This window comes from Lipophrys pholis (genome assembly GCF_963383615.2).
Source record: "Lipophrys pholis genome assembly, chromosome: 16".
NCBI classification, from domain to species: domain Eukaryota; kingdom Metazoa; phylum Chordata; class Actinopteri; order Blenniiformes; family Blenniidae; genus Lipophrys; species Lipophrys pholis.
In genome coordinates this window covers 6,154,056-6,177,119 of record NC_137634.1, presented here as the reverse complement: position 1 = coordinate 6,177,119, position 23,064 = coordinate 6,154,056, and the positions used below count along the sequence as shown (strand labels likewise).

The 23,064-nt window shown below is 43.0% G+C and overlaps 1 protein-coding gene across 1 annotated transcript in view; it reads right to left on the bottom strand.

The window, feature by feature from the left end:
* Positions 1-23,064, bottom strand: part of lhfpl7 (LHFPL tetraspan subfamily member 7) — a 125,987-nt gene that overhangs the window by 63,956 nt on the left and 38,967 nt on the right. The gene's annotated exons all lie outside the window — the stretch shown is intronic.

Genomic DNA, 23,064 nt, shown 5'->3' with positions numbered 1-23,064 from the left:
AACCATGTGTGTGTGTGTGTGTGTGTGTGTGTGTGTGTGTGTGTGTGTGTGTGTGTGTGTGTGTGTGTGTGTGTGTGTGTGTGTGTGTGTGTGTGTGTGTGTGTGTGTGTGTGTGTGTGTTGTGTGTGTGTGTGTTTGCTGGATGGATTGTGTGGAGCCAACGCTAGGGGCCAAACAAAGGAGAGTTGTTTATCCATCTTTGCTTTTATAGACACTCCGCGGCTTCACAATGGGGCCACAATGGAAACACACACACACACACACACACACACTTACGCTCACACTCACACACCCAGAATACTGATGGGCTTGTTAGGTGGTTCACAGCCTTGGCACTGTTTGACATGAAGTGTGTGTAACAGGCTCTGACTGTACATGACGGGGGAAATTGGCATCGCTGCCATCACCAGGTGGGGGTTGGGATGAGGGGGGATGTTTGTGTATAAGAGTGGAGCATGGGGACCCGGGGAGTGGCAGGTTTTACATGGAGTGGATGTGATAAGGAACCACAGGTGTGTATGTGTATGTGTGTGTGTGGATCCGAATCAGTTTAGAGACTTCAAAGAAAAGTGGTTACAAAAAAAAAAAAAATACTAGTTTCGGTGGAGGTTAGGGTTACACAAGTGATGACTGGCACAAAATTTTGCATCCAGGAAATGAATGTAAGCCAATGCGATGTCCCTTAAATTGAATGTGTGTGCGCTATATGTGTGCATGCGTGTTTCCAACTTAAAACTGCAAATTTCTCAATATGACATGCTGTAAGCAATAATAACTCTCTGATAGTGTAATAAGACATTTGATTCATCATCATGATTTCGTTTATCTAATAATGCTTAAAAAAAAACATATATAGGGCTGCATTTCTCAGAAGTAAAAGCTTTTTGTTGCAGGTTTTGTACAATTTTCTTGTCAAAAATATAGTGCATGAGATAGTTGTCATATTCATTCATTGACTAATACACTCTGTGACAATTTCGCTCATCTTTTACTATTTCATTACCTGATTGACAGGTTTTTGGCTTGATTACATTCAAAATGTCCAAAATGATTACGTTATTGGTTGTTGCACATGCTGTAAATTGTCTGATAGTTTGCAGGATTTACTCCAAACAATGACTCACTGTCCTCACCTACTGTTGAATCAAACATCCAGATGGGCCCCGAGTGAAGAAATGTAATTCAGAGAACTGACGGCACCCCAATCTGCTAATTTATCATCTATAATCAATGCGCACAGACAATTATTGATCAGGAGCATGTCACAGTCACGGCTTATCGTTCATCATTGTGAATGGTTGCCAGTCCTCAAGAGGTCTCGTGTAATACTGTTAGTGACACTCAGTCAAGTGAGTGATGAGCGGGGCGGACGCAGGAAGCACGTCAAGGCCTCGGAGGTTCAGGTAAGACCCGGAGACAGGTCACGGCCTGTTGGTAGACGCGTGGATGTTTATCAAAGGCAATACTAATGGATGCGATGTGGCATACAAGGGAAAACCTTCAGCTGTGAGCAAACAATTCGATTATGAACTTGTCTAACTGAGATTAAGTGGCTATGAAAGACTGTCGGATAAATAAATTCAAACTTGTTTTATAATCAAGCGTCATCAGAAGAGCGAGTTTCAAATGATATCAGACCACCGGACCAATAATCCAGGTAGTAAGTGTGTGCACATGAGCCTCCAGAGGTAGAGATGAAGCTACACCAAGACCTAGAAAGTTATTAAGCTTTTCCACATCAATAACCCTGTGAAGGTGGAGGACACACAACCACACACCAGACAGAGCCCACAAACCACACATTAGGCGGTATTATTTACACAAAACCACAATCCGATGGCTAATGGAGGCGCCGGCAAACAGGAACCCGCTCTCTCGGTGTCCTGCCGACTGCTCCGGAGCATGTGTGCACGTGTGTCGAGGCAAATCAAACTGATTCTGAGTGACGCTCAGAAGGAGAGTAAACAAGTGTTCAGCTTTTTGATCAATAACTCAGCCGGATGCGGGTGACGAACGGCGGCACGCAGTGAGAGGGTGTAAGTTGATTATCTGTGAGCTGAGGGATTATCCTCCCGCTATTCATCCTCTGCAGTGAACCCAAGTCACCTGGATAGAAGAATGACTCTGAAGTAAATGAGCTGATCTGCACACACTCACACACGACCCAGATCTGAAGGCGATGAACCAGGCTGCTCCTGCTTACCCTTTCTCTCTCTATTGCTCCGGTGCACTGGATTCTGTTTCTACCCAACCCCTTTTTTGTGTCCGCCTCCAGAAGGGAGGTTCGGATTACAGATTGCTGGCATGACGGCGACATCGAGACCGTGCCGAGCCTTCAGTGGTTTGGATAGTCGAAAGGAGAGAATCGGGGGCAAAATAGTCTAAATGAAAACACACATAAAACATTAAGACGATTTGATCAAGCATTGTGCATGACTGTGCACAAAGGTACTGCAACAATACAAATGAGTCTCCAGAGATTAGGAAACCACTGGATCTCGTGGTCTCATTATGGGAGACAGAAATACGGTAACAATAAATGCAGCTATTCTAAGTATATAACATTTTACAGCCAGCACAGAGCTGACTCAATCAGAGAACAAAAAAGTCAACAGGTGCTATTACAGCCCAAAATGACTCTTTTTGTATTCCTAACCTCAGTGGACTGTAAGAGGATGTGTTTCCACATCAGCTTTCCCCACAGAAAACTAAAATTGTAAAAAAAAATCTAAAATAATCAACCTGTAATTTGCTGAGGGCGGTGGATGGATCTCGCCCCTTTTCTATATTTGATTACATTAAATCACTGGGAAAATTGATTCGAAAGAGACAATAGAAAAATGCTCATACATGTAACTCCAATCTGCAAAGACTCAGTGGTGTAGAGATGCTTACAATCCACAGACACTCAGAAATCAAAGATCAATTGGGTACTTGTCCAAGCAGCAATCAATTAATGTGTTTCTCATACCTGCGCTGGTAAAAACTCCTTCAGTCAGCAGCATTCAACACTAATTAGTTGCTGAAGTCCCACAGCAAAGACCGAAAGTCTGCTTCAAACACGGCTGCCTCCTGCAGCACAACGGGGAAAGGAACGCAGACGCAGCTACGCAGGCTTCTGATTAAAAAGCTGCGGGGGGGCTGACAGACGGGAGTGTCATTATTATTTATCAGCTCCTTGTGGCTCCATTCTCACACATACACACACACACACACACACACACACACACACACACACACACACACACAGACACACACACCTGGGCTCACGTATGAAGATGCTGCGTCAACATCCTGCAACAGGAGGACCTGACACACTTTGTACGAGACGCATCAAACTTTGTAGGACGCACTCGGACAACTCCGTCGTGTTAATCACTCATCAGATGACGGTGGAGCGAATCAGCCCCCACTAGAAACAAGTCGGGCCTACGAGGCAGCGAGAGTGGATTCCCACTCTATGCGAGACGTTAATTACACTGGATCCCACTAATAGAGTCACGCTGCACCAATTAAAGACAACAGAGACACGGCGCAGATGTACAGAGCTCATTACTCACACAAACAACTCGGTTCTCGCGGGACATAGAGATAAATGGCGTTCCTCTTCCTGCACCTACACACCGGGGCGGCAGGTAATACACAACACAACCGGGGGACGCCTTCGCCGACTTCTTTTCTCTCTCTTCACGCGCCCGCTGAGGTCAGCGCAGGACGGGACGCAGCACATTTCAATTTCAGAGAGTTTCAAAGATTCTCGGGGGAGATGCGAGCCGAGGGGGCGGCGAGGGAGGAGAAGGCAGGAGAGGAGATGAAGAGACGACGAAGAGGGCGGAGGGAACAAAAGCAGGAGTTGAAAGGAAGAGCTAAATCACAGAGGGCGAGAGGGGAGAACATATTCTGCAGGAAAAATTGCAGGCGGGTATCGTTTTCTCGTTACGCCTCTCTCTCTCTCTCTCTCTCTCTCTCTCTCTCTCTCTCTCTCTCGCTCTCTCTCTCTCTCTCTCTCTCTCTCTCGCTCTCTCTCTCTCTCTCTCTCAGGCATTAATTGCATCAACTGCTGTCAGGCTGTCAGAAGCGCTCCTGGTCTTTTCTCATCATGCCACCTTTGCCTTTTCTTTTTGGACTTTCTTTAGAATAGGGGATGACGTGCGGCTGCCGAAATGGGACGCTTGCCTTCATAAGAGGAAAATCGGAGGAGATATTCCGATCAGGTCGTCTGACAGGAAACACATCCCTTCTCTTTTCTGGCCGAAGGCCTGATTCTCAACTGGGGTTGTTTGTTCCTCTCACGGGCTTCTTGACAGGCTGATATTCTGTTTTAGGAACAGAAAAAGCTCAAAGTGCTGCTCGGCGCGCTCCTTTTGAAGCCTCTCAGATCAGTATTTCTCTCAGGATCAGATGAATGCCGGTGTCTCTCCTCGGTCGTACGATGTGCTGATTGTCCTCGCGACCTCTCGAGAGGGTCGTTGACTCCTTCTGGCCTCTGCGTGCGCGGACTGTGTTAAACAGCCCGGCGATAAAAGGCAAAGCAGAGATGATGGAGGGATTAGGACTTCAGTGTCACCCGTTTCCCATTAAAAGTGTTATGGCCGAAACCCCCGGTGGTTCAACACTGACCGTATATAATTCTTATATCAAATCTCTAAATCTGTCAAAAACCATCATTGTGCCAATTTTCCTTCAGAAGCACATTTCATGACTATAAATGCAATGGCCTAGTTTTCATCTATTTTATTTAGCATTATACCCTTAATACTGTTTTATTAATGCCCCTTATTAATAAAACATCTACTTATATGACTCTTCTTTTCTATTCTTCCGACTTTACACTCCTTTATCTAGGAAAGCAGCCCAGATTCAGCCGATATGGCTGACTTAAAACTAAAGAAATGCTTTTAATATATATATATGAGGAATCAATGCAGCATAGTAAAGTAATGAAAACTAAACAACTAAAAGCAAAAATATTCATTTTTAAAGATGTGGTTGCTCTGTAGTTGGGTCAGGATGAGGAGAACTCGGTTCAGGTTACTTCTTCATATGGCAGAGTAGGATTGTGGTCAGAAATGTGGCTTTACAGTAACAAGACTTGGGTTTGCCTTCAGGCTGTGGACTTTGTGTGGAGTTTGCATGTTCTCTGGCCTGGACTCCTGCTGACTAGAACCAGTCCAAAGACATGCTTATTAGGTGATTGGTGAAACATTGGTGGATCGTCTCCAGGTTTCTGTGAGCCTATACCTAAAACAAAATGAGATGAAAATATAGCTTCCCAAAGATAGACATTCCTTTAAATGTCATTTGAAAAAAAGAAAAATTTAAGTATTTCATATCTAGTTATGTTCAAAGTGTGGGGCGTGTCACCGAGCAGAAAAAAGTAAACTTGTTTGTAGAAGTCATTGGTCAAATTTGAAATATTAGGCAGGTTGTTAAAATGCTAAAATAAGCACGTTTATATTTCAATCATTTAAAAGTCCAAAAACTGGATATTCGGTTAAACTAAATAGCCTGTCAGTATGGATATGAGTGAGTGGGTGATTGTGCATCTCTGTGTGGGTTTTGTGTACCTGTTGAGGGAGTAATCTGCTCGTCGGCCTGGATTTAGATGAATTAGAAGTCAGGCAGAATCTTTAATCTGTTAACATCAGCATGTTACAGTTATGATGCAGCTGTTTTATGAGATGCTCCCCATGTTAATTCAGTAATTTGAAGTAATGTAGCATGGTGATATTAGACATAAGATTACTTTTTCTTCCCCTCTGAAGGACAAATGTCCTGAGGAACAAAGAAATATCTCACAGCAAAGGACACCAAGACACTATAAAGGGTGTCTGTCACACGTGGGTGAACTTTTCTTCCTCTGAGGTGTAATGTGCAGAGCCGAGGTGTGCTGTTGGACCACGTCTGATAAAGTGAGGCATCTGGTGATCATTTGTTTGCATTGGTTAACCATGTGCAGAGGATATTTAAAAGCCGTACCCTCAAGAGACAGCAAATGGCAGCAGCATGGAAGAAGAAGCACGTCTCCTTTCAAGGCCAAATATTTTATTTTCAGGCTGCAGCTCCCATTCCGGATTAATGTTTAATGATGGCCGAAGGGGAAACTTCTTGTCGAGTCACACAAGAAACCAAAAAATTGTGAGAAACATATCAGATGGTTCCTTATCTCAAGAGAGAGAAGAAGAAAAAAAAAAAAAAAAAAAGTATTTTTAGTGGGAGTTTTGATGGCGTGATTCAGCTGAATACAGTACGTGAATGCAGATGTGTGTGAATGTGCGTTGACAGATTGAGGGTGCTGAGGGACTCCGGAGAGCAGCGACGCCTCCTGCTCCTGTTGCTCCTGTTGAGTGTCATCCACAATCGCAGATATAACCCACTTTGCCCCCGGCAACAAGGGGGGTGGGTGTTAAAAAAAGAGATGTCACAGGTTTCTGAAATGTTCCTTTCACCCTCTTTTCTCTCCTTCTGTCTGATTCAGTTTCCCTCGTTTGTCTCCCTCATTTGTCTCCTCGCAGGAGACGACTTGTATCACACAGACGTCTCATGCCTGAGAAGCTGCGCTCCGCACGCTAAATTGCTTTTGTGTGACAGAGAGAAAAAGGAGCAATTTAGAGCCAGTTTCCACATCTCATATCTCATCACGGAAAGCGCTAAAAAGGTAGATTTTCCCCCAGCAACCGTTATTTTTCAGGCCAAAACACACCTCCTTCAAAACATGTGAGTCAGACTGAGTCACCTGCGATTGTGAGTATATTCTTTACCAGGTTGAGATTTGAACAATCGGAGGTTAGAATCCACAATTTGATTCTAAATCAGTCTATAAGGGCTGGAAATGCACAGCGGACCTCTTTAGAAACGGCTCAGGAGATGAGCGCTGCTGAACGGCATTAGACTGATGAGAAGGGAATGACAGCCTGCGTTTCTCAAACTCCGCCGAAAAACACACTTTTCTCCTCCCCTTGCTTCCTCGTCTTTTCTGACACGCTTTGGTTAGAAGTTGAGGACCTGGGGAATTTCCAGACATGATGAAAGCGTGCAGCTAACTCCAGAGTAAACAGGGCCGGGCTGAACCAAGACACTCGAGAGACAAGAGAAATCATTAATGCATCAAAGGCTGTCAAAAGAACACTGTCTCAACGTCTGAGAGTGTAAACACAGCAGATGGCGAGTATCTCATCCTTTGCAAGGGCGATTCAGCCCCGCTGACACTGTATTAGCCCCTACTGGGGCTGTTTGTATCTGGCTGTCAGTGAGAAGGGATAATGGGGAAAAATAGCCGGACGGATTATGAGATTAAGCCGCACAGCCTCGACAACAAGGACTGTGATTAGCAGACATTTCCAACCTGGAACATCTCAAAAAAAAAAAAAAAAAAAGAAGAAATACCATAATGACTGTTATTATACTCAAGCTCCTTACAGGAAAGTATGGCTTTATAGGAAGGAGGTGGGTCTTCGTTTTGTACTTGATGATATCATCTTTGTTTTTTGGTAACATTGCACTCAGTAAAAAAAAAAAAAAAAAAAAGAAAAGCTTTGAACGTGGAGGGGAAAAACATGCCAGCGTGGTTACGTGATCACAGTTTCCCTGCCTGCATAAAAAGATCAATGTGAAGGTGAATGAAATCGATATATGATTCAACTGGTCCACTAATTTGTTGAATATTACAATCACAGCTTCACTGGAACGGATCGATGCTCATATGGTCCATTTATAAAGCTTATATATCTAAAGACACAACGCAAAAGCTATTATTCTAGTTGACTCTAATGACGCCCAGAGATATGGAGGAGTGCGGTCCACCTCAGCCCTGGAGTCATTATGAACAATCTATATGAATATAAGAGACAAATGAAGATAGGCACAGTGGTGTAGTGGTTAGCAGTCTCCTTGTCTGTCCCTAGGTTAGATTACGGGTTGGTCGTGGCTGCCTATGCACATGTGGCCCAGTGCCAAATATTGATCACTGACCAGGAGGAGAATTAGTGGCTCTAAACTGTGTGTGTCGGTCTGAAGCTGGAACCTTCTGTCCACGTGAAGACGATCTTTCTCATCATTAGTAAAAATGTGGCGTCTACAGACTTCGATCTCCACACTTCACATCCTCCCATCTACTTTGCTGATGTCATAATACCAACAGCCACTAGGAGTCACTACAAATCCATTAAACCTTTTTGGCTTTAGTGGATGGAGTTGAACAGTAAATGTACTTTACTTAATGCAACATGCATTCTGAATACTAATGGCCATTTTTGTTTTCCCAATGAATCTTTGGTACACAAATGAGATATGAAGCAAACTAATGCCGCCTACTTGGTCCCAACCATCCCACAAAGATTTAAAGATATTAATTCAACAACTTCCTTTCAGGTCAGTGAAGACAGCTGAATCAGCTCATTATTGCAACTCTTCTCATCACTTCTATTCCTCATGTGAGGTCAGTTCAGTTTGATAACTGTGACGGTTCTTTTTCTATAGTCTAAGACAACACGTTTTATAAATCCACCTATAAATCCACTTCGAGCAAAATGATCAAAATTCTCCTTTCTCGCCGGTGTGCTATGGGAAGGTGTCGTTACATTTGCCGGCACACAGTGAACAGAAGGAGCTAAACTCTCCTTCTGCTCACTTTTAATGGAGGCAGTGCCAAGTTGAGTGCAGAGGACTGTAGTTTTTTGGGGGGGTTTTTTGTCAGAGGGAGTCTGACAGTGTCAGATTTTGACACGTCTTTATTTAAAGTGAACAAATATAATTTTCCTTGCAATTAGAGTGAATAGCCAATTATGGTTTCCTATGTTTGACAGCTCTTTTCGACTTCTATTCAAATTCGGGTTTTTGGCTGATGTGACGGCAGAAGACCGTCAAGTCAGGATCCAGAAGTATAACCCCAACTCCAAAAAGGTTGGTACGACGAGTAAAATGTAAATACAAACAGGATGCAAAAATATAGATGTTCACATGTTGTTCAGCATCCATAAATGGCTTTAGAAATGCTCTTTCAGTTTTATTTATGAGTAAACCTTCACTTCTAGCCTTTTGATGCCCCGTCCTAATTATTATAAATCATGTCGCTAAGCTCAAATTCAAAATGAGGTCATCATCATCATGGAATGATGCAATTCTGTATTTTGAGCTTCTGCTATTAGGTTGACATCAGTGGTTTTTAAAGTTTAATACTCCTACCAACTTTCATCATGCATGCTTCATCTCAAAGAGTCATATATAGTTAATTTAAAGACTTCATAAAAGGTTATCATACAAGAGTTCACTGTTCATGGCTGTTGGGAAACATAAGCAAAAAAAGAAATCTAAATAATCTTTCAAATATTGAGAAATATCTCAATATTTTTAAGTCTGCGACTATTACTAGTAAAATTCCACTTTTGGTATTTAATTTTCCTCCATGACATTTATACTAAAGTCAGATTTATAGTTTTAACAGGTTTAGTCTGCATTCATGCATTTTTTTTTTTTTGATAATCTTTTTTCCTTGTTTGGAAAAGTTTTGCACACCAGATCATTACATTACATCGGCTACATAACCTACATTTCCGTGTTTTTTTTCATAGTTTGTTTCCCATTTGTTCATAAGATGTAGTTTAAGGTGATTGCGTGGAACACCGACAAAAAGGAAACCAACTTCAAGATTAAAAAAAAAGGCTTAACATAGGTCACATTAAAAAAAAACGTATTTAATCCATATTGAATAAGAATAGGTAGATTTCCATTATTTTTCTTTAATGATAAAAAGTCCATTAAGAAATTACCTATTGGAAAGTTTTTATGAACTTAATTAATTTTCCTCTCATAGCCCAACTTCAGTGCCTTCAGGGTCCACGCCATGGGAATCACTGTATTGTGTTTTCCAAATCATCAGAACTGAGGGTTTGGCTGCTTTGTCTGATCAATGTTGTCTGAAGTGCAGATTGAAACTGTGAGACACCTGTAAAGAAAAAGCCGCTGCAGTGCAGTAGATCACGGCGTCAGACGCTCCAAAGACAAGACAATTAAGCCGATGAGTGAGAGGGCGTGGTTGACGAGAGCCGCTGTCAGCGCGGGTCCATCTTAATCATGTTTCATTTTCTCGGCGGCAGCCCCGTCCTGACCCCGCAGTCACGTGACGAGCGCAGCGAAATGAAGAAGAGAGGCCGCCGGGTGGTGAGAGCGGGCTTTAATCTGTTTGGTCCCGGACTGACGCCCCCCCCCCCCCCCCTCCTCATCTGTCTCCCACCACTGTCTGTCTGCTCCTGTGAGGTGCCCTCTTTTAACTGTAATCAGAGAGACGTGAGCGAGGTGGGGGATGCGCTGCGATGGAGAGACAGAGGAGGAAAGGAACATGCCCCCCCCCCCCCCTCTCTCTTACTCTCTCCCTCTCTATCATCCCTGTCTACAGGGTGCCTACATCTTTGCTGTAACAGATTAGATCGCAAGGCAGGGGAGCATCCATCCCATCAGCGGATCAATCAATGTGAACTGCATGAGCAGCCAAACACACACAGGTCGTATCAATTAGGAGCAAAGACACTTAACGTGTGTGTGTGTGTGTGGGGGGGTGTATGTGTGTGTGTGTGTGTGTGTGTGTGTGTTCCACAAGCATGATTTTATAAAAGGCTTGTTTGATAAAAATGAAGGTTTAAGATCCCAATGAAACAGTTTGTTGTTGTTGAACAGACATCAGGCCTGGAGATCACATGGTTCCATATAACATCACACTCATGCACGCTCAGCTTTTTAGATCTATGGTGGAGGATCTTCAGAAAGAAACACAAGGGTGCTGATTACAGAAAATAGTCAATGAAATCAATAGTGAATGTGGGGACAGGTTCAGAACAACGTGTTTATGTCGGCCTGGCGTGGAGAAAGAAAATTCCACAAGTGACTGCCGACGTGTCTTTGAGTGCAAAATCTGAACTTTAACGTCATGTATGACAGCTGATTATAAATCAGCTGAAAGAGCAAGCACAGGACACATCCTCTCCCTCCACAGAGCCCGAGATACACACTTGTAGGCCATGCAGAGAGAGTGTGTGAGAAATGCCAGTGAAATAGTGCGTCCTTGACTTAAAAAAAACATCAAGCCGTATGTATGCTGCGGGATCGAGACAGGAATGCAGCTCTCTGTCGCTTTCTATTATTAGGTATGTGGTGTGTCTGTGTGTGTGTGAGGGGAAGGCATGCACCTGTAGGTGCCCTGGTAATCTCTATGTTAGAGCAGGCGTTGTTAACCCCAGGTTGTCGGGGTGCCAGAGGTCCGTTCTCGGATTGTCTAGAATAAATTTGCATTAAAAAAAATTTCCCCACACAATTATAGAAGGACAAGACCGCCACACACACCAGCATGCAGCCACATCCTGAAAAGTATGAAAACTCTTTAAAATGCATTAAAAAAAAAAAGGTTTGGGGAAAAGTAATGATTCATATCAATTCGCTGTTGACTCGATGACCTCTTGACCTCGACCATCAAAGATTGAGTGCCGCATTAAAAACTCCAAAACTAAATGGAAACTCATTCCTGGATATTTCTGGCACACTTCTTGTTATTCTTTACTCCCTCAGAGGAAGAAGAAACTAACTTTGACCTGGTTTCGCTGTTGAACTGACCACTCCTGGACCCCCTGCCTGAATCTGGTTGATACCCGCTCTCATCCAGCCCGCTCTGAAGCTCCAGTCAGTACCTGCTCGTCCCGCTGCTTCTGACGCCCTCCCGAGAAAATATTCCCTCTGCTTCTCGCGCTGCCTTTGCTGTGGACACTTGAAAGCTGAATAAAGTCTTGGATCACTCCTGTTTTTCCCTTTTCATCCGTGCAGACCTGCAGGATCAGCAACTGTACATGCAGGGAAAATATTCCCTGCCAGTTCAAAGCCTCGTCTTGTCTTTCTCTTGTTTTCTTCTCTTTTTATCAGCATTGCACAGTGACGAATGAGCTGGAAGATGAGTCTTCAGAGTAGAGTTTTCAGTACTCAGTACTCTGTTTATGTATGAATTTTATGAAATTAAGTCTATGTATTAGAAAATACATTATTATTTAGTTAATTTTAGAGTAATAGTTTATCACTAGGAGCTGCCAAAGACCACCAAAATACCGTAATTTCCAGACTATTGAGCGTACCTGAATATAAGCCGCACCCACCAAATCTAAAATGAAAAAAAGAAACCTCGGAGTTACGTGATGCGCCTGAACGCATCATCCATGTATTGTCCGCTGAAGCTTGTTAAAAATCCCTAAATTAGCCGCGTCCTTGTTTAAGCTGCAGGGTTCAAAGTCTGTAAAAAAGAAAGTAGCAGCTTGTAGTCAGGAAATTCTGGAACATTGTTAAGAAAACAAACAATTATTTGAGAATAGGAATCTGTTAGCTATCAGCGCTAAGGCCCTGATTGCTCAACGACGTTTTCAAGTGAAAACGCAAAGCGTTTGTTGTGTTTTGGGTTTCCGTTTACACGGCAATGGTGCTCGGTGGAACTTTTTGAAAATGCTATTCTGCGCTATGATATCCTCCTGGGACTTAATAGTTGAGAATCACCCGTGATAGCAATCCCGCTCTGTAGTGTGTCCATACAAATGTCCATGTACTCCCATCGTTAATGTTTATGGCGAATTGTCCTCTGTGCGCATGTGTGTGTGGTTTCAGTACAAAACCAACCAACACCACCCATTTGGGGCCACACATGAAAATGACGTCGTTTTCAACGTTTCCATGGAGGCGTACATCATTTTCCAAACACTGCCGTGTAAATGCAAAACCTTTCTGAAACGAAAACACAAATGATGTGTTTTTACTTGAAGCATCGGCGTGTAAACGAGGCCTTATCCTACTAAGCTGAGTGAAATAAAATACACCGTTTTTTTAAGGCTTAAGAAATTTTACAACATTTCTTTCTTGGAGTTTATCAACATTTTAGAAAATAGTCTCTGTAAAAATTAAATTCATGGGATTTAGCATATTGAGTTTTCTTGTTTTTCCAGGTACATTTTTTCGAGACTCGGCTAAATAGCTGTTAACTGTTAACTTTTATCCAATACAGTTATTTTTGAAAAAAAAAAAAGCTAAAATATATTTCAAGATTCTGTTTTCTCGTTACATGACATGTGGAGTGAGTTGATCTGCTGAAGCCTTTGAAATAAAGGTTCCTGTATACTGTGTAATTTCACAAGTTCATTACCTGTGCAAGTGGGGATTATATAAATACGTTTGACTGCACAATGCTGTGCTAATAATTTCAAATCAGGGCTGAAATGCGCAGATTTTCACATTGTGTTAGAAATTCAGTAAAAAAAATGTGTTTTGACATTTATTTTCATGATTAGATTTGTGGCTGTGATTTCATTTATCTTCAGCCGTTTATGCATTTGAATCACATCGATAAACTTTTTTCTCCACAGATTTATTTATCCATTAAATGTGACAATATTTCAATAACACTTGAAGAAAATGTCAGCGTATTGTCTTTCTTAGAGTGTCACAAAACTTGTGAAGTACTAAATGATGTCCTTGGTGCACAATCCATATCAACATGCACATTTTAACATATTCGTTTGCAGCTCTGTTGCGTGCGTGCAAGAATCCACAATAGGTTGGTCTGCTTACATACATGAACCCACACATGCTTGCAAATCTGCGACGCAGCGTTTTTAATTCACTTAGCAGGGAAAACGCCTCCATTTACCTCATGCAAATGAGGGAGTCATAAACACAAGCGAGGCAATAGCAGTCGAGCTGCATTGCCTAATCAATCACGGTGCGCGTTTGACAGGTACCGGCGGCCTCAACCCTTCATATCGCCGCCGAAAACTAATTCCCAACAACACAGATGGTACAAACAAAAACACACGCTCTCACTCATCAGCAAGAGAAGTCTGCAATAGGAGGATCAATCACCGCCTGAGAGGGACGAGGATGAAACCAGGTAGGGAAGATGAAACTGGAGACACACACACACACACACACACACACACACACACACACACACACCCATCGATGCTGACCGAGATGTGTCTGCATGTGTGGAGAACTCAAGCAGATGCAATACAGCAGCGACAGACACAACAATGACTCATTCTGGATGTTGTTCTCATCAAACAGGCACCGGTGGGAATTCCTAAGAAGCACAACACACAACCAGGGTTGGATCCACCTGGACTCCTTACTATATGTTTTGGTAAAAAATTAAAATAAATAAAAAAATCAATGAAGCAAAAGAGACGACATGCAGTGAAGTGTCTTGTAAGAGGAGATTAAAAGAAAGTAATAGTATTTACATCAAGCCTGATCCTGTTACACAGAAACACAAGCAGATCAATAGACAAAGGATTTCTTTGATTTTCTGCTGCCGGCTCTGTATATTCATTCCACAAATATATTAGCAGAGTGCGTGGAGATGTTTTTAAATGCAGCACACAACATGTTTCCGTGGTAAACAGCAGCTTCTACAGTGGAGAGACAGAAGACGCGGCCCTTAAGTGCAGGATCTGGCTTCCACCTCATCATCTCGGCTGCAAGTTGCAAAATGAAAAAAGCAGAGAGGCCTTCTGAAGTGGAGGACTCATGTAATATGCATAACCAGTACTTCTTTCAGTGTGTGTGTGTGTGTGTGTGTGTGTGTGTGTGTGTGTGTGTGTGTGTGTGTGTGTGTGTGTGTGTGTGTGTGTGTGTGTGTGTGTGTGTGTGTGTGTGTGTGTGTGTGTGTGTGTGTGTGTCTTTCACGGCAGAATGACGGAAGAGCAGGAAGGTAAGAGACAGCGGAGGAATAAAAAGCAGGGGAACTTCTGTTCGGGCCCGACAGAGGAGAAAGAACTGAAGCGTTCCACCAGAACAAATCAAGAAAAAGTGAAGTCGAGAATAAAATGGTAGTAAAGAGCGGCGATTCCTGCTTCTTTCCTTTAACATTAATGTTCATCGCAAAAACGACCAACAGCACCCATTAGTGGACACACATGCAAACTACATCACGTTCAGTGTTTCTGCTGTTGATGTGTAAATGTTTTCAAAACGTTGCCGTGTGAACGCAAAACGTTTCTGAAACGAAAATGCAAAAACGTATAATTTTCATTGGAAACGTGGTCAAGTATATGGGGCTTTGTTGAAACAATTTTTTTTTTTTATCAGTGAAATGCATCGCAGATGAATTTGCATTATAAAATGAGCACAATTTTGAAAACAGACTCCGGCTGAGCAGATATAAAATTAGAAGCCTCTAACTTGCATGAACACATTTATGCATTTTCACACATAATTCACAAGAAATTTTGTGAGTTTTTCCACCTTATACAAAAGATAAGGAAGGTTAATTAATTTTGTAAAGCGGCTTTGATATCAGAGGAAAAGATCTCTGACACACATGGGTATCCTTGGCTCTTCACATTTGATCAGCAGAAACACATCAAAGCCCAGACTTCGCTTTCAAAAGGCGACATTAAAGATAAATTAAAAAGAACTGGCGATCTCTGAAGGCTGCCTCCACACGCAGTCCATACCAGGCCTTTCCAGTAAATTAAAGGGAAACTGATGAATTGAGCCGGATAAAAGTTCAGTCTTAATTACAGTCCGGCTCTAATTGACTGCTGCACCAATTACTGTGGTTTTTGTGGGTAATGTATCAGTGAGGCGGCGGAGCCGAGTGGCGGCCCGCTCATAATTACAGTAGACATCAGATTAGACCAATGAGTGAGTGCAGCAAACGCAAACACGCAAACACACACACGGGCTTTGATTCATAAGTACACATTAAGCCCCGTTTATCAATTTGGATACATTTGCGCTGGTGATAGATGCGGCAATACAGCAGTGAAGCACACTCGTGAATGAATCAAAACGTGTTCGCCTACATATTTGTAAATGTTTAGTCACGACTGCAGATGCGGTGGCTGCGTAGCCTCTCCGGTAAATATTAATAATATCTGTGTAAATCTGCTCGTGTGCTGTTTAATTGATGATACAGGAGGAGAAAATCCTCCAAAAACACAGATTTCTGCCTGTGTTTTGCTTCTGTGAGTGTGTTTGTCCTGATTCTTCTGCTGTACCGGTGGTGAAAAGTTCCACCGGTGGTCTGTATTTTCGAGGTGGTCTCCGGCGCTGCAATGGACTCGAATCGCCACTGTAAAATTAACAATAGTTCTAGGTAAAGACTTGTTTTAAGACCAAAGTGAGGTTAGGTTTAGAATAAACTTGATATCCGGTCAATTAAGTGACAGTTGAGCTGAGTTTAGAGTAAAGCCTTGTTTACATGACAACCTTTTCAAGTGAAGATAGAAAACCCTCCGACTCCGTTTCCGCGTAAGCGGACAACGTAGCCGTGTAAAGGCAGAACTTTTCTGTAATCAAAACCCAAAAACAATGCGTTTTCACCTGAAACACTCTGTAAACAGGGCCTAAGTCTGCAGGAAATGAATGTAAGTCAATGTGATTTTTGAGGAAGACATGAAAACATATTATATTTGACTTTTATTTTACCAGGAACCCTGATTGAGATGAACTTATCTATTACACAGGAGCAGTGCGTGCAATGATGACAAGCAGAACTAACAAGCAGAACTCACAAAACATAGACTTTTTGCTCCTAACCTTTTCAGAAATCCGAAGTCACTGCAACTTTCACTGTAGATTTAAGAAGGTTTTATAGCTGTACCTTCTGCTTGAAACCCCGAAATGCGAAAACATATTCATATGGATCTAAACTAATTCTACTCTTGAATTCAGTGGAAGATGTGTGTTTCTCCAGACCATGAAATAGGGAATTAATGTAAGTCAATACAGTGTCCCCTAAAAAGCATGTTTGCAGGCAGGTGGGCGCAGTGACCAATCATATTACTGTCAAGAGTGACAATGAAATGTGGCTGTGATCTCACAGGAGGTGACACCCGCACACGTGGACAAGACGCACATCTATGATTAATATCTATTGTCAGCGCGCCGCGTGCCGCGAGCCGCACGGACGAACGGGGTCAGGCTGTCGGCGTCGTGTCTGAACTGGGTCAAGCATCTCCAGCGCGAACGCTGTGGGAACTTCATCGACTTCCCTGGGAGATCAGATTATCAGGGAGAAGTTCTAACGGCAAAGAGAAGTTTCTTTGGAGCTGTGAGGGTGAGGGTGTGTGTGTGTGTGTGTGTGTGTGTGTGTGTGTGTGTGTGTGTGTGTGTGTGTGTGTGTGTGTGTGTGTGTGTGTGGGGAAAAGCCCCGAGCCGACTGATGAAACGGAATGAAATATTCGTGATGGACAGAAAAACAAGTAAAGCGAGGTCCGGGAGTTCTGATCATGATAAAGTCGAGCTGCTCTGCGAGAGGACGAGGATTAAGCGAGGGGGATGAAAGACGAAGACGTCTGGATGGAAGATGGAGGAGTGACGTGGGACGTGGGTTTACTTTAAATGCATTTTAAATGAAGAGGAAGGACAAAGCTGCCGTCCAGAAATGAAAACATTTGGATGTGATGACTACGCTCCGTGCCCGAAGGCACCTGGAAAAAGTTCAAAAGATGGCAGAGATATTCCAAACAATGCTTTGGCATTGAATAAGTTGGGCAGACGTCTCAGAATAGTAATAGTGGCATGAATGATGGTCCAATCAACCGCCGTCATGTAGGCGATGAGAGAAAAACTCACGAGAAGTAATTTAATTGTTGGATGAACGCGCTCTGCTAATAGAGTCAGCCGCTCTAATCCAGGCCGACGTGGAAAGAGAATTCTTCTGTACCGGGGGATGATTGACACCTGGCACCAGGAACCATATGGAGCGCAGAAATAACACAGCAGGCACTTTGATCAAAGCAGCTTCCTATTCCCATCGCCATGCTCCAGAGGACATCTGCATAGCCGCTTTGCCCCAAGAGAGCGCTGACGCAGCAGGCCGGGCTTCCTCAACCTCAGCACAATGGAACTTGATGTGCGAGCGTGAATGAAGGCGAGGAAACACGCACGTACTGCTTTTCCTGCCCCGTGCACTCGGGGTCGTGGTCACAAAACGCCAAAGTGATCGGAAAGCTTTTTACAGGCTTAAATTAGTTCATAAAGTCAACTTCTCTACACGGAGGCCTTTTCCATTTATTGTGCCGCGACTGCAGGATTCATTGATTCAGTGCCGGGAGCAGCTAAAGCGTCGGGGGTTTTAGTTTAAATACAGTCCAGAGGCTGAGATACAGCAGAGTAGAGCGGTATTGGCAGATAGCAGAAGGATGGTCCCGTTGTTACAGATGATGTTGGATAACATTGGCTTACTCTTCCCAGGGCGCCGAGGCACCACATCATGCCTCGAAAAGAAATATGTGGGCCAGAACCCGCCGCGGGTCACCAAATAAATCCAAGAAGGGCAAAATTATTAACTTCTTATAGCCTGTAAATCATCAACATCCTCTAATAACTTGTAAATGTGGCTGCAAACTTTATAGTCATGCTCGTGACGTCACCGCAGACGAGAGGCCAATCTTAAGCAGACAAAATGTAGGTTTTTTTTATGGGGGGGGGGGGTTTGTTGCTAAAATTTGAATTGGGGAAAATCAATATCTGAGAACTGGCAGGAGTTTTGTAGTTGTCACTCTTCTGTACAGACCCCATCACACTTGGTCTGACCTCTGGTCTCCACTTTCAGTCATTTCCCCGAGTTCATAACAAGAAGACGCTCTGTGACATTAGGAATCAGTCAGCCTGAAGATCTTCAACTCTAATCCTCAAAACAAGTTTCTAACTGAGGCCAAGTATCTGCACACAGTCCTCACCGGATTCATTTGATCTGCTCTCTTCATAAAAACATTCCCTGAAGGTCGGCTCCTCAGACTTGAGATCTTGAGTCCTCTGTGTAGTACTGCGCCCTCCGAACTCTCCGAGAACTTCGTCTGTAATAAACTCTCTGCGTGACGTGATTGTAAGTGCAGATAACTCTTTCAGAAGTGAACCTGGTCTGACTGAAACCCAAAATAAAGACACCGCTTATTTTCTCCGCAAAACTTGTGCAGTCTTGACCTCTTTGGGATGAACACAAACACTTTGCATCATATAAAAACGCCACTTCAATTACCGTGTTGTCAGTAAACCAAGTCGGCTTGGGTTTCCACTCCTTTCTTGTTTTAAAGACAATCACCAGGCAGCCGTGCCAAATCAACCAGATTCCTCTTAAGAGTTTTTCCGCTGACGCTCCTCTGCTTTTATCTCCCCGTGTAACAATGAAAAACCACAAGCTTCTGCCGCGACTCCAGATGGAACAACACAAACATCTCCAACTGTACAAGTAAAGAGGGGGGGGGGGGGGGGGGGGGGGGGGGGAATAATTCACTGTGGTTCATATTTCTTTCAAGAGCAGAAAAACAAGCCTTCAGGCGTCTCCCTTTCAAGTCCTCAACCTATGAAGCCCCCATTGAAGCCTTTTTTTCACACTTTTTGAAGCAGATTGCTGCTCACTAGCAGACAAATCAATAAAAAAAAAAAAAGAGAAAACAACAGGCAGTAAGTGCAGCGAATAAAATCTCTAGCACATCTTTATGTAAGCACATAATGTAAATGGTCTCCATATGTTAATATGGCAATAACCCTGCAGGAAAACAGCTGAGATTACACTGGTGTGCGCAGCGGGCGCTTGTACAGTCAGCCGAGTGTGACATGTCCTCAGCCCCGGGCAGATAAGTGCACGGCGGGAATCTGCGTGAGCGTTGTAGCACGACAAGCGTAGTAGTCAGTCGCCTCGGCGTCGTGGCGAAACAAACCGGTGTTACCAGCGATGAATAGAAGCGGAGTTAAACCTGGACAGATGGAAGGGCGAGTCATGTATGAAATAGGGCCGGGTATATTAAATGTGTGTGTGTGTGTGTGTGTGTGTGTACGTTGCCTCTGTTTGCTCTCTCCATGCACGCCAGCGAAGAGCCACCCAATCCGACGGATCCTGACCACTAAGAAGAGGAGGCCAATGAAATATGCATGACATGGGAAAAAAAGCCGGCTGTCCCAGCACACAGAAAAGTCCTGCCTCCGTCTTTTGAAGCGTAAAACATTGATGGCAGCGGCGGCGGAGCAGCAGCTGAACCGCTGGATGGAGCTAGATGGAGGGTGGAGGGTTAGCAAGTTCACATCTAATTCTGGACTGCACCCACAGGACCGGCAGCCCGAAAAAAAAAGAAAAAGCGGAAAAATAGGCAGTTCATACTCATCCTGGCAAGATCCTCCAAAAGCCGGCATATCGATTTCTTTTTCTTTCCAATGGATCGGGGCTACACACACATTTTAAATGTGGAGGATCCCCCACAGAGTGAGATCAGTCCTTCTGTTTGGGTGGAAACGGATAAATACTTGATGCTGGTAGATAAAAAGATTCTTACCAAAGAGAGAACTACTTTGAAAATTGGCAACAAAAAAAAAAAAAAAAAAAAAAAAAAATGCCAACAGCATTTATTAATCAAAAATGTGTTTCCCCGCTGAGGACAACCAGGCTAAATGTTTCAAACTCCTCAGGCCTGTTTTAATATTCACAAATAAATGAATGCCTTGTAAAGACACAATGACTCCCTACCTGCTCACGCTCACAGTTTCTTGTTATTGGAGTAGATCGTCTTGTTGTTTGTGTCTGCTTCTGATATTTATACAACACAATTTCATAGTAGTTGGCCGGGGCTTTCATTGAAAAACCACAATTCGCAAACATTTGTTGACTTTTTTTTTTTTTGGGGGGGGGGGGGGACTTTTTGGTGTAAACAGAAGCAGCATGCAGGGCCGCGGTTTAGAGGAGGACACAATGACTCAGCTTCTGTCTTTATGTCTCCCTCCAGGGAGCAGATTCACTCTCGTGTAAGCAGACATACTGTGACAAGTGTGGGTCGCGACCTGCTCAGTCTCTGCAGGTGTATGGACAGCTTCAGAAAGTTGAGAAGCTTTTATCGTCTGTAGTTTAACGAGAAAAGTTTGGTTTTTGGGGCACAGGAAGACTCACGTGGCTGTAATTTTTCAGACCTGGGCGTCACTGAGAAGTCCTGAATCAAATGAAAATGACTGTTATTATCGGCTTAATTACATCTAAAATAGTCTGATTTTTCACATTGCTGGATATTGTCCCATTATTGTTTGTGTCTAGCAGTTGTTACCTCACAAATTCACTGTTTCACAGTGGAAAAAAAATTATGATTAATTAAAAAAAATTGTTAACTGAAGGCGAAATTTACAAAATCGGAATCATGATTTGGGAAAGACTGAGAAAACGTGGCACAGAGCAAAAGTAGCTCAGAAGCATCATGTTAAAAACTGCTTTATATCAGGAGATAATTCTGATCTCGGCCCTCATTAGTGCTTCTCTGGTAGAATTCGCCACCGACCCCAGAATTAGAGGAACAACTCATTACAGCACCTGTAATTTCATAACAGGATGCAAAGCAAAGTGTCATTTCAGACGGAAAAATGCACCTGAAAATACTATTAAAACTTGAATTTGTCCCCATAAAATACAATAAACGTTCATTATAGTTTAGATTTATTGGAAATAAACTGAAACTATCAAGCTTTTTTGTTTTATCCTTTGTCTTTGTAGCCTATAAGTCATAGAAATCAATCTCAAAATATTAGGTAATTCTTTTCAGATTTTAGTTTTACCCCCAGAAGCTATAATTATTAGAAGTGGAAAAATGACTAACTCTATGTAACTCTATGAACCAGTTTGTATATAGAAGATTAGCATTGCAATAATAATAATAATAATAATAATAATAATAATAATAATAATAATAATAATAATAATAATGATAATAATAATAATTCCTTGCTGACTTTTAACCCATGTTTTACTGGTGCTGGACAAATTTATACAATATTTCATGTACTGGTTTTCTTACCGAAAACCTATACTACTGTAATACTTCTATTAAATTGGTAACATTTAATGTTAAGACACCAATGAGATGCTTGTTTATTGCTGATGAGACCTACTGTTTGTCTCAATGCACAGCCGTTACAGTGTAAAAGTCTTTGTCTCAGACATTAATGAGACTCATACTCACTGAATAACTGGACCCCTGGAAATATGCAATACACTCTCACTGGCCAAACACAGATTAACCTAAGCAGGATATGTAAGATGTTGGAAGGAAACTCGACTTTGTGGAGGACATGTAATCTCCACAGAGGAAGGCCCACACCTGAAATGGAACCCCGGTCTTCTTGCGGTGAGATGATATGTGACACCATTCCTGAGATCTTCCCATTTACACAGATCAATAACTAAACAGTATTCCTGTACATATCATTCCTATCCAGTACACCACATGGTGGTAAAACCTCCACAGAAATAAGAGCTTCTTACACGGGATTTAAACACATCACCAACACATAATTTACCTTAATCCAATCCCCATCTTAATCCCAAACCCTGAACTAAGTGCAGATCGGCACAGCAACTTGCCTCTGCCTCCTTTCAAACAGACTAACGCACGCCAACGTCTCCTTTGACTGTCAGAGATGCGGGAAACAGAACAATCACATCAGGCATGGCTTTCGAGCTGCAAAGCGAAGACTGACAAGCAGCATCTGCCTGAAACACACACCGTCAGACGCCACAAAGAGAAGCATTGTTCTTAATCTGCTTGTTACACTTTTGTCGGCCCACTTTGAGAGCACAACTCAACGCACACACGCGTACTTGCGGAGCGGGGAAAACAAACACTCCTGTGATCTGCCCTCCGCGGTGCTTTGCGGTACCCTCTGTGAAACCTCCGTCTATCTCGACAAGAGTCGACCTGGAAACCGAACAAAGACCCGGCTCCTCGCCTCGCATTGTTATTTAGCGAAGTCTGATAGTTACAGCGAGCAGGATTAAGCACACACCTACACACACAAACACAAGAGGCTCGGTAGTCTTAGGTCGCCACAGGCTCGTTCTGATTTTTTTTATTTTTTTATTTTTCTCCAAAAGCAACATTGATCTGATTCGGGAGTCAGACAGAGAGGTATGAGGGTCTGGCTGTGAGCAATAAGCACCACTTTAAACACATCATTAACCCAGCCGGTGAAAGTTGCACCTGAGTCAATAAAGATTTAAGCTGTCCAATGAATGTGGCCTCTAATCATGCTTAGTTTAAATGCCACGTGCGGGAATTCGAATCA